Genomic DNA, 20,281 nt, shown 5'->3' on the forward strand with positions numbered 1-20,281 from the left:
ATTTTTGCTGACATATCTGCTCTGGCCATTTTCCACTAAATGACGTATTCTGAAAATCATATATATTGGAAAATCATCTCACAGCATACACAGTAGTGATCTTCAAGACAATTGCAATGCCTTCCAGTGGAGTCACAAGATTACACCCCATCAAGAACCTTCAGCTCATATTGACTCAGAGATCTGTGTCTCGATACCTTTTAAACACTAAAACAATATGCTTCAGGTTCATCTGATATCAACGCAACCTGTGTTGTAGGACCTTGGGTATGCCATGTCATGAATCAAAGATCTATTTACCGAGCAGAGCTCAAGACTGATACAACCATCACTTTAATAAAGTACCCCTGTCGGCAGCTCCCACAGCTACAGATCAGTGATTAAATGTACTGTGTGTAAGTTAAGACTTGAACAGATACGCTGACAACTGGATGCCTACGGGATAGATTTCCATTGTGATTACACATTGAAATTCATTCTCATCATTCCATCTGATCCCCTCTCCATTTGAATGGATCCGTCTGTTTAAAGGAAAATAGAACTATTAGGGTGAAATTTGATTTGAAGGTGGCTGAAGTGTTGATTTTTACCCATAAAATTTTCTGTATAACTTTTTATCATGTTCTAGCTATTGCATGTTTTATGTATGCAGACAAATCAAGAAATTTGATGGTATGAAAACGAAAAATTGGAACAAAATCACTGTCCTGTTATCATTGTGCTAGCTCTTGCCAAGCCACGCCTACAATACCATTACAGGCCTATTAAACCACAACATTGTGTGTCCATTAGGTGACATGTAACATGTTGTCATGGCTAGGCCTAAACATACTGTCCTTATCCTCCTTATCCATACCATTAAACACTCATCTTACCTGTTAACATATATCATACGGCCTTAAAACAAATCATAGTATGAATATGTAAATGAATTATATTAAAATGTACGATACATGTGCTACTCAGTATCAAACAGGAAAATTATTTACATTTAAAATGCACCCAACAGATGAAAAGGCAATGATGTGCTTTCATATGCAGAGTTCCTTCAGAAACGGCAACATTCTAATTATATGTTACCTTGATAAGGTAGGCAATCAGGCAGCTCTTCAAGCTAAGAGCACATATAAATGTTCACATAACCTTTTGATTTTAGATCCTTGCTGTTCACTACAAATGTGCTGTAAGTGCAATTACCACACATTTCTGGAAAATAAAGTGTTATTATCCACAAAGCATAATTTTCTGCATCACAAATGAAGGTATTAAAATGTGTTCCAAATGTAAAAGCTCAGTGATTTATCTCGAGGAAATCATCAGGATTCAAGGATATAAACTCAACTTCCCTTACTGAATTAATTGTTGACCTGTTTCATTTAATCACTCACTGATCCAATACAATTCCAATAAAACTGCAGAAAAAATTTAAAAGATCCAAATTTATTTGACCACTAAGGGTTCATTTCTGCAAGTTTATACACAGAATATTTGCATACTTTATTGTATATGCCTAAAGACATAGACTCCATCCCTATATTACCCACACTGGTTTATGAGGTTTATGCATGGTATGAAAAAAAAAAAAAACATTTGTTTAAATGTGGTTTATTTAAAGCAAAGCACTTTAAATGACCCATTCAGCAGCCAGCGTGTGGCCAGGGTTAAGTGGTGTGGGGTATACCTGACAAAAAATGAACCTGTAATTGACTTTTTCCCACCTTGTTTAAATGCTGGCTTTTGAATTCATTTAGATACAGATTGTAATTGGTGGTGAGAGAATGATGTTTATAGTTTTTTTCATATTGTTTTAGGCACACTCAAAGCATCTACCAATGCAGAGGTATTCACAAAGCCACACAAACAATCCTCATTGGCAGAGTACAGTTATAATGCTTTATAGAACATCGAACAGTAGCTAGGACAGGAAAGAGGAAAATGATATTCTGAATGACCAAGAAAGAATCATGGGTGCTTCAGAACCCAGAATCCTGCTGGCATTAGCCATCCCTCTGATTATCAGTTGTTTTTCCTGAAGTCTTCCTAAGCATGATCTCTGAGCAGAGCCAGCTCCAACTTCTTTAGACTGCATAAGCAAGACTGTGTTGTGCCCCACAGGCCTGTTGACCTGGAGGTTAATCTAGTACATGACAGTGATAGTAGAATATACAGTATAACAATAGCAGTAACCACTATTGTGACTTTGTCACTGTAATTACATGATGTTTGTTGCATAACAGTTGCATAACATTGCTCCTGTACCCAATCAGAACACAGGCATGCAAAACAGTGCTCTATGTACAAGAGGGGATGCTCCACCACAGAGGCATAGTTCCACAGCATTGCAGTCTGCCTCTGCCTCGACCCATGCTAGCCTCTGGCAGATAGTCAAGTGAGATACTGCACGCTAACTGGCTGTCACGGCCAAGAGGAACTCATTTGCATTTTTCCCCTGTGATAATGCTGCATACTTCCACAGGTAATATCACCATAATTTCCAGGGCGTCCCTACCGCGCAAGTGCATAGTGCATAAACCACAGCGGCTTCATCCTCCCAGACAGCCTCATTATATCCTATTACCTCAGACTGCATAATGGCGGTGTAACTCAGGACAATATACAAATGATGACATCTGCAGAGGCTGGTGCCACACTGAGAATGGCTGCTCATATAGGTAATCCCTGAAGCTAAACCTATTTACTGGAGAGTGGTAACTATAGGCTAGTTCAAACAGGCACTGCACTGAGGTGGTTTTTCTCCATGCAAATAAAATGTATGCCTGGCTGTGTGGTTTGTGGGAAGTGTGAAAATGTAGTCCTGCTTCTGAATGCTCATTTATTTATTTATATCTTATTTACAGCAATTTATGTAACTGAGCTGAACATATTGAATGCACACAGCTTCATTTTTTCAAAATTGTCATTGAGAAAGTTTGTCGCTGTGTCTTTTTCTTCTGGGCATAGGAAAAACAAAAGATTTAAATGACTCAAATACACCTCGTGACTACATTTTACTTTGTAAAAATAATAATTATAGGATCTGATGTTTTTAATGATCCATTCTAATGGGATGTGTTCTTGCTCTTGTTGTTGGCTTCCTTGCCTGAGTGGAAGAAGGAGATCTTGTTCCTAAATTAAAAAAAAACGCTGAACAACCCGAACACAGACGCCTGCTTATGCGTGCCCCTCACTCACAGGCTGAGGGGAACGGCAGGAGTTGTGCATTCAGTGTTTAATTACATCATAATTACTCAGCACTGCAGCTCCTCTCAAAGCTCAGGTACCGCTCTGTGTCTCATCCTTTCATTAATAGTTTGGCTGCGACATCAAAAGCGGCTTGAGTGAAAGAGCGAGCGGACGTGGTCTCCGAGGCCCTCCCCGTTCATCACCGGAGCCCTGACAATGACACACACCTGTCCTTAGACGCTGTACGAGGAGGGCACGGCAAGCAATAAGCAATCAAGATCACAGTCGAATCGCTTGTCTCTGCGGAGACGCAAGATGGCGGGGACATGGCACAGCCTTGCTCATTGAGCAGGTTTGGCTTTGAGTCAAAACGCTGCCAACAGCTTGAGAAATCATATGCACACGTTTTAAATGCTTTGCTGCTGCCAACGTCCCCAGTCCTGCATACATTGGGAAAGCTGCCCTTTTCTCATGTTGTGCAAAGGGTGGCTCTCTCAAGTTCTTATCCATGGTGGCGTTGTATTTTATTTTTGTTTTTAGTATTATTTCGGAGAAGTTAACACATATCTTACTTTTAATTATGAATTTTGTCATGATTTACAATGATTCTATTACCCAGGGACTTTACCTGTGGTGATATTCAGGACTTTAGGAAATCACTTAGGAAATCACCTCATATCATCCTTATTGTACTTCAGATATGAAAGGACAGCCATGTCACCTTGGCTAATTATATACGGTAAACCTCTAAATGATGCCTCTGGAATTCTGGGATACTAATTGTGAGACTCAGGATGCAGGACTCCATTATTCAAAAAAGCAACTACAACAGTCCATTACGTTCACAGCGTTGTAGAGTGTTCACAGTATTGTAGAGTACTTTGCACTACACAGGACAATTACACAGAACAATCAACAATTATTAATTAATCATGATCAATTAATTAACATTCAGTGCCCAACCTTTGGAGCCTTCACAGAGCCACATTTCCTGTGTAAATACCAGGCAGTCACACTGTACACTTTTGCCCCTTGTGTTCCTCCTCCTTTTGACATTGGAAAATGATGGGGTTTCAGAGCAGTAACAGGCCATGCATAGTTGCCCATGGCCCTGACTTCCTGTCCAGTAGCACTGGTTTCCTGCGCAGGAGTCTTACTTAAGTGGCTATGACCACTGTGCTTCCAAACATTTCCAAGGCTGTCAGTTTGGTGAGACAGGAAGTTCAGGTGATTAGATCTACTGCACAGTGAAACAAATGGCCAAAGCAGTCAGGAAGTCAGAATCACTGTGGGCATGCTTATTAGCCACTGAGCAAATTATTGGAATATATTGGCGCATTTAACATTTAAACAAAGGATGGCTGTGGTGGCTGGAATGAAACATCACAAGTAATTGCCTGTCAGATTATACCTGAGACGGCAATTTTACCTGTCCTTTGGTTTTCCTCTGTTGAATCATTGATGGCACCAGATATTTATCTTCACAATCAAACTGACATTTTCTTGTCGCATAAATCACTGAACATTTTCCTCAATTGCCTTTGTGTCAGTGATAATACCAGGGAAATTTCTTATGAGACAGAAAGAAAGAGAAAAAAAATCTTTTTTTATTATTTCTGTTTATTATATAGTGATGGGCAAAAATCAATGTCACCAGCTATTGGGTGGAAGAGGGAGTACTGGACAAAGAGGCCCACTGAATTTGGTGAGACACGTTAGGTAAACATGCAGTTTCCAACATTTCTCCATGTTTTACTTGTAATGTCTTGAATCTTGTATCATCTGACTCTTTTTTAGGACCCCAATGACCAAAACATATTGCATTAGCAGGTGATCACACAATGGCCAATGCACTAAAAGAGAGAAATTCCATTGAGAGCCTCAGTGTAAAAAATAATTATATAAAAAACATTTTCACACATTCATCATGTAATGAAACTTGAGAAAGTAACATTCTCTGCTTCTGCTTTTAGCAGGTTTCCAGCAGGTACCCTTAGTCCAGAAAAGAGGTTTAGCTATTGCTAGGCTGACTTCACAGCACACTACACACCTCATCTGCTATGGAATTAGCAATCGACATGATACAATTCTCTGAACAAAAACCTGTTGATGAGAACTGACCTTACTGGGACTTTCTGCTGTACTGGAATGGCAGTAATTGAATCCCAGCTTGTCCGGACACAGACCAAACAGGATGAAAAGCCCTGGAATCTCTGCACTATCGCATACAAATGTTAGCTTTAGTCATTTTCATTCCTGTAAGATGGATGAGGGTACTGCACAACATGCCCTCTCAGTGCGAGACACAGTGCTTCTCTGAGTGGTTTTAAACTTTAACAAATGTGAGTTCCACAGCATGAGACATGGGGAAAATCTGGCAAAAAGCACCCTCCGTCATCTGATCCACCCCCTGACATAGAATGCAAAAAAAATCCATTTCATGGAAAAAGCATTAAATTTTAACATGTACAGATAAAAAGATTTTTAGAGAATATGTAAAATGTTCTTTACACATACACAATCCACTTGTTCAATGCTTCCATTTAAAAATGAGATTTTAAAGATACTAGCATTTTATTCCATACTGCTTAGCTCATTAACTTATTGTACTCTATGGGAGTGCACCAAAATAAATAATACAGTTACAAAATTATCAAGAATATTCCATTGGCATCTCAATATAACTGAGTAATTAAAAGTGATTCTTTTTTTCAGTAAATCTGCTGCTACCTCACAGGAATCTGTTTTGGGGTTTTTTCATACATATGTACAAAGCAGAGTACTAAGTATGTATAATGCCGGTGTTTAGAAATATTCTTTCAGACCTTTGATTTGCTGCTGATTCCCCACTGTGCTGATAAGAAGGGGTCAACATGGCCGTAGGTTGAGTCTCTCTCATTGCAGATCTTTTTGCTGTTTCCTTTCCCTCCTCCCATAAAACCATACACTGCCTGCTATCGTGTCTTCTCATCACCCAGACAAGGACGTGCTTTCAAACCAGGCAGAACACTACCAAGCTCACCTTTTGATGTGCCCCATGCATTTGTGTCTGCAAAGAATTTGTTTGCAAATGAAAATGTCTTCTGCCTCTGTGTTCATTGCATTTTTAATTGCTCCTGCGCAAATGAATATTTAATAATGGCGAGAATAGCCCTGAAGTTCAAAGCTGAATTGCGGCTTTTATAGCACTCAGCAATGGAATCATTTTGTACTGTCCTTGTGTGCTTTACCAAGTACAAAAGCCAAATTAATGAACCGAGGGTGCAGGGCTGTCACAGACAGGAGAGAAGCTAACTAATTAAGACATGTCTCTTTAGATATGCCAACCAATCACAATACTCTATGTACATTTAATGCTATGTGTACTTCCATATAAGCTACTCCTGCACTATAATATACTCCTGGGGATTGTGTCCTCAGAGCCAGAGTCAGTTCTTTGGTTTGTTCTCTGGAGTTCAAGGGTCTGTATTTGTGATGAATTCACTGCATGGAGGACAAAGCTGAGGTTCGTTCTGTTCTGAGATGATTTTACTGTACAAGTCGAAATATATGCTTAATTTTGCTTCACTGGCTGGCAACATTTAAAATGGAGCTTGTCACAAAGTCTTATATCTTGTGGATAAATTTCAACCTCATTTTGTTTCTCACTGTGGACTTAATGTAGTAATATAGGCTAAAACATGGTGTCCAGGGACATTTTGATGTAGCACTAAGCACATCAACAAAAAATGGTAACATTTTTTCCTTAAAATATCAAAGATACAGTTTCCTTGGATCTCTATATACATGCTTCACTGAGATGATGACTTCTCAAAATTCAAATTATCCACATTAGAAATGGAAGCTCCGAGCTTCTGAGGACCTCAAACAGCGGAACACTCTGAAATGACTGCGCTTCACCCACTCACACACTCTCTGAGTGAACACACTGAGAAGACAAAAACATCAAAGAACCCCTCCAGGTGAAAGCCTACAAAGCTGTAGCATTTCTGCTCTAAGTTTGGAATGAATAGGACTCATTCAGAATGACACAGGACACATTCAGAATGACACAGGACATGTGCAGAATGACACAGGACACGTTCAGAATGACACAGGACACGTTCAGAATGACACAGGACATGTTCAGAATGACACAGGACATGTGCAGAATGACACAGGACACGTTCAGAATGACACAGGACACGTTCAGAATGACACAGGACATGTGCAGAATGACACAGGACACGTTCAGAATGACACAGGACATGTTCAGAATGACACAGGACATGTGCAGAATGACACAGGACATGTTGAGCATGAAAGAGGGCACAGCAACAGCCACCACAAATCTGTATTTGAACTGAAAATATCATTACAATATAAGCAATAGTTGATTTATGGTTTTCAGGCTATCACTGCCTGTTGTTGCTGATGCCCAGAAATAAAACTATTTTAGATATAGACCACCTAAATAATTCATGCCCTAGGGGAGTATGTTTACAGAGAAAATTAAATATGACACCATATGTCCTATAGAAATTGATACATACAATATTCATACAAAGTCTGCAGGTGTAAAACAGGTGCTGTTTGTAAACTAAAACTAAAATACGTACTTGTTTTTACATAAAGAAGAGATATTTTTTGTCTTTTTCTGAAATTAGAAAAAATACTCTACACTAATACTAATACTAATATTGTATACAGTTTGCAGGTGTCTGCATATTGTTCATGTTTTAAATGCAGTGACTTAAAAAAAAATATTTTGTACACATTGCAAATGGAGATTAAACCTAAATTCTGTGATCCTCTGAGAATCACTGCGGCACTTTGATTTTACTGCAGTGTGAATGTTATGACACTTAATTCACCCTGCTCATAAGTGATGTTCCCTGCTCTGAGATTTCTGTGTTGTTCAGATCTGTTCCAAGGGAGAGGTGGAATCTTCCTCAAGAGTCAGCATGAAAGAGCATGAACCAACAAAAATGTCTACAAGACAAAGAGGTGACAAGCACCGACTACAGAGTCAGGCCATGGGGCCACAGCAGAAAAACATTATGGAAAGGCCAGCTGAGGGCCAGCACATCCACTCACTTTCAGTCCATGCTACCATACTAGTAGCTCTTGCACACACAGAATGCTTGCTTGATCATAGTCAGTCACAGCAACAGGCTGTCCGATAAAGTATGGTGTAACTGCTGTGTGCAAAATCAAATCAACTTGTGTACCAAATAAATCATAAGACTATGTCAGGATTATTGTTGTGCTTCCTTTCTGTCATTTGTATTTCCTGAAAGTGCACCACACTATATACACCAACAACCATACTACCACATGGCTTCTGACTAGGCTGGGGATTTGCCTTGCTTTAGCTTAATAAGACTGATGGCTTAGCCAGACAGAATAAAACTTGCCATGAAAAACAAAGTCATAAATATTAATCCCTTTTTTATATATTGTCTTGCATTTCCTTAATTACTCATTTTTGGAGATGTATGGTTTTAAGCATACATCATCTCCATTGCAGAGTGTGTTTATTGCCTACGGCACCTTTCAGTGGTAAATCCTCCAGCTTCACTCAAGCACGCAGGATGCAGGCACATCTGCATTTCACAGTTGGTTAGATTCTTTCTGCAGTCACATCATCCCTGGTATTCATCTGTTATATTCTCAGTAAAGTTAGCTAGGACACCCTCTGATGCTGAGAGCATTGGTCCTGAGTGAAAGATGGGTTCTCAGTAATAAAAAAAGAGAGGACCCTGGGGGGTCCCGATTGAAATACGAAGTAGCAAAGCTTGTTTCCACCAAAGTTGAAAGCCAGCCACAACATCATCAGCCCACAACAGCAGAACAAACTGGCCTTGCTCTGGCAGGGGTACGAGTGTGCAGGTAGGCCAGGGTAGCCTCATTGCACCCCTCTTGGCAACTTGCGACTTGGTTAGTCACCCATTAGCTGCTCAGATGATATCTGGGATATGCCTTTGATGGTGTCTGCTTCCTGGTCCACTGTGGGACTTGCAGTGCGAGATATTGTCACATTGATGTGTGCGTGTGTGTGTGTTGTGGGATGGTATCTGTCTTTCCCTGCGCTCCCAAGTGCAGAGGTTGCCATGGTGAGATGAGCCTAATGTAAAACTGGGTGAAAAATGGGAAAATGCATAAAAAGAGGACATTCTAGTGTAAAACATATTCACCAGGTATGTCCTTCAGCTCTCAGCAAAGGCTGGAATAAGGTAGGGCCTCAAAGCTCTCCACAGAAAAGCAAAATAATTTGCAGAGCAAAATCTGGATATCAGAATTCGCCTGATTCGTCTGTTTACTAAGGGGTGTGAAAATGTATACTGCATTTGAGAGCATTCACGCAATCAGGTGTAAACTGCAAAGCAGATTAAATTATTAACAGCTAAAATTAACTCAATCAATTTCCTTTTATGGCATCACTTGAAGTCCTGTGTTGTTAAGAGGTTTTTAGTCTTTTTAGTTTTTTCTTTTTTTGCAGCTTGTTTTGTTTTGAGCACATGTAATTGAAACCAGTTTCCTCTGTCATTACCAAAGCCCAGATTCAGCCAATTAATTGGATTAAATTAATTGAATCTGCAGGTTGTTTCCACATTAAAATTTGTTGCTGACCAAATGTTTTCAGTCCATTTAGAAAAGAGATGAGAACTGTATGGATATGTGAGTTTTAGTGTCTACATCATAATTGAGAAACAGAAAGGAGTCCTCACTCAGTTTGAGTCATTTTCCATTACCACAGCAAACTGCTGGCCTTCTCTTAGCATATCTGCCAATTCTCACCACCATGTGCTTTTAATTTTCCATTTCCATCCAATGTTTCTTAGCTTTGTCATTTCTTTTTACCTTTAGTGGAGGATTGCGGAGAGAAATGCAGATTACAATGAGTTGTGCTATTTCAGCACACCTCATTGCACGAGACCATTTTTAAATACCGCGGCTCCATCAGCAGTGACTGTGATGGGAAATACAGCAAGACAGCCGGCGATCGCCTAGTTCCTATACTTTGGGACTCAAAGAGGGAGTAATCTTTCTGTTTGTACATTTACACAAGGATACTGGACAGCGAATAAAGTTTTCTGTAACTCTGTTGTGTCTCTGCTCATTCAAAATAAATATTGCAGTGAGAAACTTAGCTAGGGCTTGGTCGAAACCATTACGCCCTCAGTCTGACTTTTTATTTATTTTTTTTTTGCCGCAGTCAAGACACACAAACTTTATTCAAAATATTCAACTAAACAACAAAAATGCATGTTCAGTCAGGCAGATTGGGCCCAAGGTGGGCCCCTTTGTAACTGGAAGCTCCGCTACACGATGTTATCCATGCTAAAGGATGCTATCTATGCTAAAGCATGCGCTCCATGCTAAAGGTTGTTATCCAAAGGTAAGTGAAAGTATGCTGGAAGTGCTGAATTGGTTGTGTGAAATCTGGAAACACTGTAGACAGGCTTTCATTTATTTTTCATCACCTTAGTTATATGACTATCTCTCTCTATCGACTGTGTAGTAATATTTTCTTAAATTGACCAAATGTGGAGCACAGGTTTTCACAGCCAACCCCAACCCAACCTCTACTGTGCTCAAAATTATAACTGTGTTTTGTAACCCAAAACCCAATACTAACCCTGTGTGTCACTTCTTTTTACATGTAGAATGTTTAAAGCAGTATATGATTCCTTCAAGACCTAGATACTGAATCTGATTAAATAATGTGGATGATAATACTAAAGATACTATCTGCCTAATGATTTCATATGATCTCAATAATTTATTATCCTTAAGAGTATATTGAAAAGCAGGCCATAATATTTTCCACAGATGGATTTTACATATTGATGTGGATGTTCATGTGGAAATATTCATGTGGAAGTATAATGTGTTTCCTAATTTAGCAACAACTTTAATGGGATTATAAAGACACTGAATGCAATAGAAATTTTCTCAATTTCTTGCATTCCAAGAACATTTTGAGAGGAACCCGGAGCATCACTGCTTAATGTTGTATGAAATGAATCCCACCTCTTCCCATTTTCTGGGATGGCTTTTGGGGGACCACATGCTCTTTTTGTGTTGATACAGTCCCCAATCTTTTATCTGTCCTACTTTCAGGTGCCCCAGTCAACTGTCATTGCATTTGTATCCATTGTATATGTGTTCCAACACATGTGTAGTGTGTTAACTACACACAGCCTGATTTCATGCTGAGAAAAGTAATGAATTGCATTCACATCACGCCAGCAAGGACTGCAGAGCAGTTTATAGAGAGGCTGACAGCTTACTTAAAAGACCAGCAATGCACAGCATCCAGCTGGGCTATTTTGGGGCAAGAATGCTCACTGCTCATCAGCTCTAGTGAAGAGGTGAAGAATTGTTTAGTGACTTGCATTGGGTAGGAGGGATAATGAGATGGTCATGTTGAAACAGTGCCAGACGTGGAAAAGGACTCCAGGGAACATCCCTATTCTGAGCAGCAAGAAGAGTAGGAGATTTAATGACAACAGGGATACTGTATATACCCAAAAGGCATCATCTCCTACAACACAGTGTCCCCATCTGTACTGTGGGCCATTGGTTTATACTGGGTTCAGAAGAGGGCCTCAGTAGGCCCTCCTTCCTGGCTTTCTTCCATCAATGCCTTCAGGAACAAAAATTGAGTACTGATTATTTCTCCTGCATTATGACATGTATCACCTTCCAGTTCTCATAAATTTGCATTCTGAAATCATAAATGTATACATCAGAGAGATGTGAAGCATACAATATCTGTACAAAACAATTATTTCTGTGCGCATGAAATTCCAATCAGGGAGCATGATATGTCGAAAAGATAAATGACCTACCATCAAATCGTGTTCATAGACATGAAGAAAGGGTAGTGTTCTACTGATGGTTAATAATGCAGCTGAGGAGACACCTGCCCCTTAAGTTCCTGTCCTCCAATTATTTTCTCAGATAAAATGCACACAGCTCCTCATTAACAGGAAAAACCCTCATGTGCTCCAATTAGCAACATTCTTTTAGAGCATGGAGACTTTTAAATCTCACATTCACTCTGTCTGCTCGCTTATGCCAACAGTACTTTTCAACAAGTACTTCTTACTTTTAAAGCAGTACTTAAAAATAAACACATTAAAAGGCATACTAATTACACACACACACACATAGACACACACACATGAACAGACACACATATGAACAGACACAGACACAGACACACACATACACATACACATACACATACACATGCACACACATGTACACGATGCTCACTGGAGTGGATACAGTGAGACAGGTGCAGCGCTTTTGACCCTCAGCTTTCAAATTCTGTATACTGGGAGATCCTTTCTACAGACGGAGGAAAACTGCTCCACACACTCCACCCCACCAGAAAACTGTTGCGTCTGTTTTCTCACCAACACTTTTTTCATCACTTTCTGCAAGGATTTCACACTCCTGATGAAACATAGAGGCGAAGGATTTGATGTCTCACAAAACTGAAAACTTCACTTCATTTAGGCACTTATTATTCCCTTCACAGTTTTGCTAATGTTATATCGTCAATCATATTTTCGGAAGAATACTTTTTTTTGTACTGAGCATTTAAAGCAACTGACACAGAACAACCAGCTTAGCCATTGCAGTAATATTTGGTGTAATGAATACTTTATACAAGAATCATTGCTTTGGTGTCAGGCTGTTATTGTACTCCACTGCATAAATAGCAACTGATTTGCATGAAGCCATTGTTAATTAAGACATTATTCTCTGCATTTCTGACAGCACTTACTGTAATATCAATGACTACTCTGTCATTATCAGAAACCCTCTTTGTAAATTGTAAGATCATGAAAAGATGTTCTGTTTCTGGGGTGTATTTGTCTCCATGAAAACCATCTGAGAGTGCTGCTCGCGTGGTTATAACCGTGCCCTCTGACGTGCGCGAGCAGGATGGGATCGCGCCATTAACATTGTGTACTCCCACAGTTTAGCTTCAGACTTCAGACTTTGTTTGCAGAAGAAACTTCACAGACTGAGCGCCCCTCGCTAATGCTTCTTTCATGAGCAGCACAGTCTGAACCCTTTATTTATTCATGTGTCTTTTCTCTATTTCTCGTAATTAGATCAACATGATGGACTGCCTGTCTGACTCTTCTGGCCAGTCTGCTACAACATCACTTTTAAAAAAGCCAGGGCCATTGCCATGAATACGGAAATCAACTGAGGTGTCCATCTCACCGTTCCCAAAAATGTGGGGTTATCCCTGATATCACCCGAGAGATTCATCACACCATGGAATCAGCTGACAGCCATGTGACACTGTACACTGCCAGATTTTCGTCCAATTATTAAATGGATTACTAGAAGTCATTTAACTATCAGTCATTTAATTAACTTAGGAATCAGTTAACCATCCCTATCAGTACCGCAAAATATTGTACATCTATGAATACTTATTTGAAGAAATGAGTAAAGAAGGTAAAACCCAGATCTCCACAAAGGATGGATTGATAGGGGTGATTACACCTTTGTGTAAAGATTCAAATCCCAAGAACCCAGATTGCTTTTTCAGTTTGGAGCTGTTGCATCAGAAGTGCATTTATTTAGTTTTATTGAAGGTCCATGTATCTTTCCATCTGAACACCGTGGTGCCCATTGTGAGAGCACTCGACTCTATGAGGGAAATACAATCTGATACACAGACAGTTATTTTTCACTTTTTGGATGGAGGTGTTAGGCATAGGCCTGTGTGACAACTCTATTGATCATCTCCTGACAGTTCTGCAGTGCATATTTCAGCAGAAAGGAGAGCCTTCTGCCATGGAAGACTAAAGGATGGGTGTGTAAAAATATTCTGATGTACAGGAACTGGAAATGTAACCAGCTGATACCGTTTTGCATTTTAGTTAAAACGTAATTGTATTACATACTACAGTACAGTTGCATTGCAACTTGTGAAAGTTAATTCTCCTCAATACACATAGTACTGTAGATTGCTTGCATCCTCCTTGTTCCTCCTTTACAGTGCTACAGGCTAAGAATCCAAGGGGAGACATAAGCAGCTGTCATTTTGATTTTTCAGTTTCATTATTTCTATGCCTGGATGGCTTCCACTTAGGGAAATTGTTGGTGTTTAGGCGTTTGGACATATCAACTACTCATCAGTTAAGTACTTAGCTAATAAAAATGGATCTATATAGAGATTTAAGGTAGGCAGTCATATGCACCCGTAGCCATTCCATATCTTGGTGATTTAAGAATTGTATTTAAACATTATGTCGCATATAGTACATTGTCACATGAGGGAACTACTGTGAGAAGCCCCCTGAGATATCTGTTTATCCTTATATAGTGATTATCGTTTACACAAAACAGACCATGAAACTCGTATGTATTTGTGCCACTGCTGACAGCCTTATCTCCCCTGTGGGAAGTCAGCATAGCCCTTCATTGATTCAGTCAGTCATTTATTCAAATACATTCCACAAGGTTTAATATTTTCTGAGGACAGTGTCCTACATTTATCTAAGGTCTTCCTGTGTATACAGCATCAACAGGATGCTGTCTTGCTTGCAGAACCTTACGGGAATGCATTAAAACAAACATCAAAGCAGTTATAGTAGTATCATGTAGTAGCCTTGATCAAAGACTGACAAGAATCATCAAAATGAGTAATCTAGACATAGAAGAGAGTGAATAAAGACGTCTCACATGTTGTATATCATTCAGCTCTTTGCCTGATGTTTCAATTACTCTGTATGACAAATAATACTAATTAGAAAACTAAAAGCATGGCTCATTGACTTGCAGTGGGTGTTGAAATCCCTCACTGCCAGCTTTGGTTTGTCTGTGTAAATGCCATTCAACAGAGAGGGGAAATATCACAGGTCCCCAGTTAATGAGCAATAATTACAGCTACACAACAAGGAAGGCAATTCCATCTTATCTGACTATACAATGAAACCATAGCTGTACTGAGAGTTAACATTTTCTGTTTTTAGAGATGAGTGTTATAACTGAATAGAAAGAAACACTGACGCCTATGGTTTACTCAGGCAAATTAATATAGATAAAGTAATATAGATAAATTAACAGAGACACAAATTATACTTATCAATATCAAAGAAATGCAGGTAACCAACTTTATTTTAGATTTAAGTTCACATTTCAATCTAGTATTATATAGCATTATATACAGTAGAATGAAATGTCATTATTTTCCACTTTCTCACACAGACGTGGATTCTTGGATTTAATTTTAAGGATTAGTTTCACGGTAGTAAACAACAGCTGCCTGATCTTAGGGGGGTAGAATTTAACATGGACTTTTAATTGATTCATAAATTTTGTCTTTCCCTGCATACCATAGATAAGGATATCTACAGCATGCATAGTTTAAGGATTTTCTGCATGGCTCATTCTTTAGGGCTCACATCATGGGTGGCTTACAGCTGACTCCTGATAATTGCATAGGCGTGGGACATCTGTGTCATCATGAACATAACAAGAGCACTCACACTCGGTATCAAGAGTAAAGGCATTGGTATTAACACAGGACTTTTGTACTTTTAAGAGAGAGCATTTCATGAAAACGAAGCACAGACTTCTCTGGAGTCACCAGAGTCACCACAAATAGATGCTACGTGCACACGCTGTTCAGCTGTGCCTCAGAATAAGACATTAAGAGAACAAGACACTGTTCAAAGGAGCATATACTATTTAGCATAACCAGATACCAGCAAACCCTAATGTTTACTTTCAGGCCTTGAGTCATTCTCATATTAAAGACATTCAGCCATAATTTGGATATTTTCATTTAAAAAACTAGCCAAATTATCTGAAACTTTCTCAGAACATTTCAGTTCTGAACAGAAACTGGCCATTGTTCAGCTCATTACTGATTCCAGGCACCAGCTGTTAGGACACAGATATTTTGCTTTTTTTATGAAAGGACCATACCCACTCATTCTTAATGAGTAAACAATTGAAAACATTTGAAATTCCCCTTAATCATACTTCTGCTACTGATCCATGGATTCCATCTGAAGCCAAGATGGCGGTATAACATTGAGGCATTAATTAATGTTTACAGAGGTAAGATTAGATATGCATGTGCACCCACAACTCAGAAAACTTCCTGTTTGATGAAGCAGGGACCTTCAGTCTTCACTGGCAATGAGTCTGATGAGTAATTAAGTCAGCTTAACTGTGTAGAGCTCAAGGCAGGCTCCTCGAGGGGGAGCAGTGCGCCAGAGCCCTCTACGGTGCGAAAATGAGTCACGGCTGATTAGCACAACGCGGCTAACAGAAGCCATCATTGTTTTACTTGACGAGAGCAGCATTCAAAGCAATAGCTTCACTACGGGGGGGTGCAGCGCCACGTACGGAGAGGAGCTTCTTTAATATTTATTTTCTGAAAATGTCCTTGATCACAACAGACGGATAGTATGGCCCAGGGGAGATGTGCCGTCAAAAGAGAGCTTACAGCAGCATAAAAAAATTATAACGACTTTTCACAGGGAAATTCAAAGGCACGTAAACGAAACCTGAAATAATTAAGCTGTGTGCAGTGTGCCTGTGGCAGCCATGCCAAAAGCGGTCCTCGAGGCAGAGAGTAAAGTTGCTGGGGTTATCGTATGGTTAACTTGAAAGTTCTTTCATGGGTCACCTTGAGTCAGCAGCGGTGCCCTGGGGGTTACAGTGTGGTGTAGTGGTAAGGAGCAGGGCTATTAACCGAAAGGTTGCTGTTTTGATTCCCTGTTAGGTCACTGCCATTGTACCTTTAGGCAAGGTACCTAGCCAGAATTGCCTCAGTAATTAATCAGCTGCGCAAGTGGATATAATGGTAACCTATGTGAGTCACTCTGGATAAGAACATCTGCTAAATGACAATATTGTATTGTAATGTCTCTCAAGCAAAGCCACCTCAGACAAAAGCAAAGAACAGCAAAGCACCTGCCCTGAAATCCAAGGCGATAGAAATGGTAGAGAGGCCAGCCTCATTTTCTTAGTTTATTTAGCAGAGTAGTCTGCTTAGTTTGCAGCACAATCTCTCACAATCCTATAACACACTATTTTTAAAGCAAAATAGCAGGTTTGAAAGCAAATCTTATTTCCCTTTATTCTGCTAGCACAACATGGTTTTAGCCCACCCCACCCCCCCACCCCCCAGCCCTGGCTGAAAATAATGGTAATGTGTATAGATATATGTTCCTAGAGTGAACAGAACATGTTGTTTTGGAATTAGATGGAGGGAGTTACCTTGCTCCACAGCTTGGCAGGGAAAAGAAGAAAATTTAGAGCAAATGCTGGGGAAAAATGTATGGAGATTCTAACCCAAGAGCAATACACAAAAAGTGCCAAGAGCTGAACATTCGTGCATCAGAAAATTAGGTTCATAAAACTCGCATGCCCCGAGATAAATATGCGGAGAATACTTCAGTAACTTCTCTTTAGAGTACTTTATTAACATGCAGAACACAACTTGTCAACTGTATGGCTGTTTTGATGCCCTGCTTATTTCGCAGATGGCTCATCTATACAGCAACGCTGCAAAGCTTCAGGCCACATGAAGCTTCACAGGCTCAGTTAGCTAATGAAAGACGTACCTCAGGCTCCGGTCGCATGGGCGGATTATGCTTGGATCCAGTTTAGTGAGGGCTGTGTTATTCCAGTCGATGCAAGCGTTTATTTTGTGGCTTTGCCCCAATTAATCCCTGTCGTCCTGTAACTGTGGTATGGATGCCAGTGCAGTTTAGACATGCACAGGTCCATGTGTGAAAGTATCCATACCAGCCTACAAACACATTTAAATACTTCATTTGAATCTGCAAATGAAATGGGATTTACAGAAAAGGTTACAGATAATGGCCCAGATATACAATATCTGGATACCAAGAGCCCCTTGAGTTTAATAAAAAGTGTTAATGGTACATGTAGCACTGTCCATAACTACCACATGGACAGACTTGTAATAAACAAAAAATTGTGTGCAAGTCTGAATTTTGCATCCACCAAAGGCTGACACTTTCTAAACTTCCTACTTTCACAATGCACAGTGGTGGGGCATTTTAAGTACCTCAGAAATCATATCTGCTTCATTATCATCACAGATGAGCCCGCTTAATCTGACACATACAAGCTGTGAGTGCGAACCTTCAATTGTCCCCCTCAAAACTTTAATGTGTATCCCCCACGGCATCTTGGATGATTTTTGGTAAATGGCTTTTCAGGCAATTTTCATATCACACCCCCGGTGTCTGATTGGTCATTCTCTGGTCTTATTGGGAGCATCAAACTGAAAATACAGTAACATAAAAAGGTTCAATGTGGTGATTCACCAGAAAACATGATGGCCACACACCGACAGATGCCAGAAAATGCCAACAGCAGTTCACACATGGATGTGTTGTTGGGGTGTGGGGGGAATCGCTCTGGATCACATGCTAGTAGTGGGAACGCAGTGAGGTGCTGTGGTACGAAAGCAGTCAGACACCTTTATTTATGGCCACTCTGTTTTTTACTCATTCCTCTGTCTTCATCACTATTAAAAAGAATGGACACGACAGGATATAAATGTCAGTGCAGTAAGTGTTACAGGATGATGGACATCCATCAAAACCAAGGACAGCTCAACTCTGCAGTTTTGCAGCACCAAAGAATGCATCCTTCAATCAGATTTAAAAAGAGCCAGAAGCAGACCTAGAGGAAAGGTGGCTTTTTGCATTTTTCTGATGTGCTCCATAGACAGTCTGATCATGTGTTACAGTTCCCAGAATGACAGCTTCATCCAGGCGGGTCTGAAGCCTGCTTAGGCCCATTGAACATCAATGACTTTTCCTAATCCCCATGGTAATACATCAAGAGATTGTGATGTGTTCTTAAAGTCTGGGAAAAAAGAGGGAAGGTATTCTCTATGACTACAAAACAAAGGCATAAAGGTGAAAAGACATCAAATATGAGCTCTATTTCTCTTAAGCTCTGTCTTTTCGACAACGACACACTGTCATCCAACTGATAAATTCCTGCCCTGTTCCCAATCTTGTTGATGCACATTTGGAATAAGAGTCTGTGTTAATGTGGTGTGTTGCAGGTCTTCCTGCTGAGAGACCTCTGTAATGAGTGTCATCCATTTTTCTCCAAACCTAAATTTCACATTGATCTTCTTTTCTCTTTCTAGAAAGAATCACCAATAGGAACCCACACACTAGAAATGTTTAAGTTAGTAGCAAGCAAAGTTTTGTTCGCAGGTGAGACAACTTTTCATTGCATTCAGGTAGTATTGCAACATTGAAGGTTTAATTCCTAGATAACTGGGTGCTGAAGACTGACAGTATACTGAAGCATTCCTGTTGCCTTTAATAAGACACTTATGATGGCAGAGCTCACCATCTATCCCACACCTACGTACATGCATACTTCATCTGAATTGTTGCAATAGTTATACTTGGGTTACAAATGAGTGCAAAATTTATCCATGTCTTCAATCACTCAGTTGTAGTAGTATAATTAGAGAGGACCGATGTGATAACAAAAGCCTTCTCTGCAGGTAACAAAGATCTCCACAAAAATGCATCACCAGGCCTTTGCCACCACAGTCCCATCCTCTGTTCTACTTGACTGGTTCAAAACATCTGGGGCTATTTGATATGTTCAAGGCCTGGCACTTTCAAATAATGCGCTGAAATTCTGTTTCAGTAGGCTGGACATTGTTACTGATTCCTGGCACTGTGCAGGAACAGCAGTGTATGTTGGAGTTCTAATAAATCCAAATAAAGGATGAATGGACTTGATCAAATCATCAAGCTGTTCTGCTTTAATTGTCATGGTGTCAGGCATTCAGCCTGCCATTGCAGACAAACATCTTCCACAACAGTATTTGTATTTTCTTAAAAACACACTGTGCCAAGTGTGAGAACCCAGTTCCTTGCATCTGTATACTGAAGTAAAAAAAAAGCAAATGCCAAATGACCTGGTGCGGGGGGATTCTTCAAACCCTACTTGTAAACAGAGGAACTGGATTTTCAAAGTTGGCACAGTGTTTTCTTTTTATTTTTACTTTTACAACATCACCATTTTGATTCCTTAAACATTTGGCACTGGG

General features: G+C 39.8%; 1 protein-coding gene across 1 annotated transcript in view; it reads right to left on the minus strand.

The window, feature by feature from the left end:
* LOC118778535 (transmembrane protein 8B-like) overlaps positions 1 to 20,281 on the minus strand; it is an 86,559-nt gene that overhangs the window by 18,734 nt on the left and 47,544 nt on the right. The window lies entirely within an intron of this gene.

Source organism: Megalops cyprinoides, chromosome 5 (assembly GCF_013368585.1).
Source record: "Megalops cyprinoides isolate fMegCyp1 chromosome 5, fMegCyp1.pri, whole genome shotgun sequence".
Lineage (NCBI taxonomy): Eukaryota > Metazoa > Chordata > Actinopteri > Elopiformes > Megalopidae > Megalops > Megalops cyprinoides.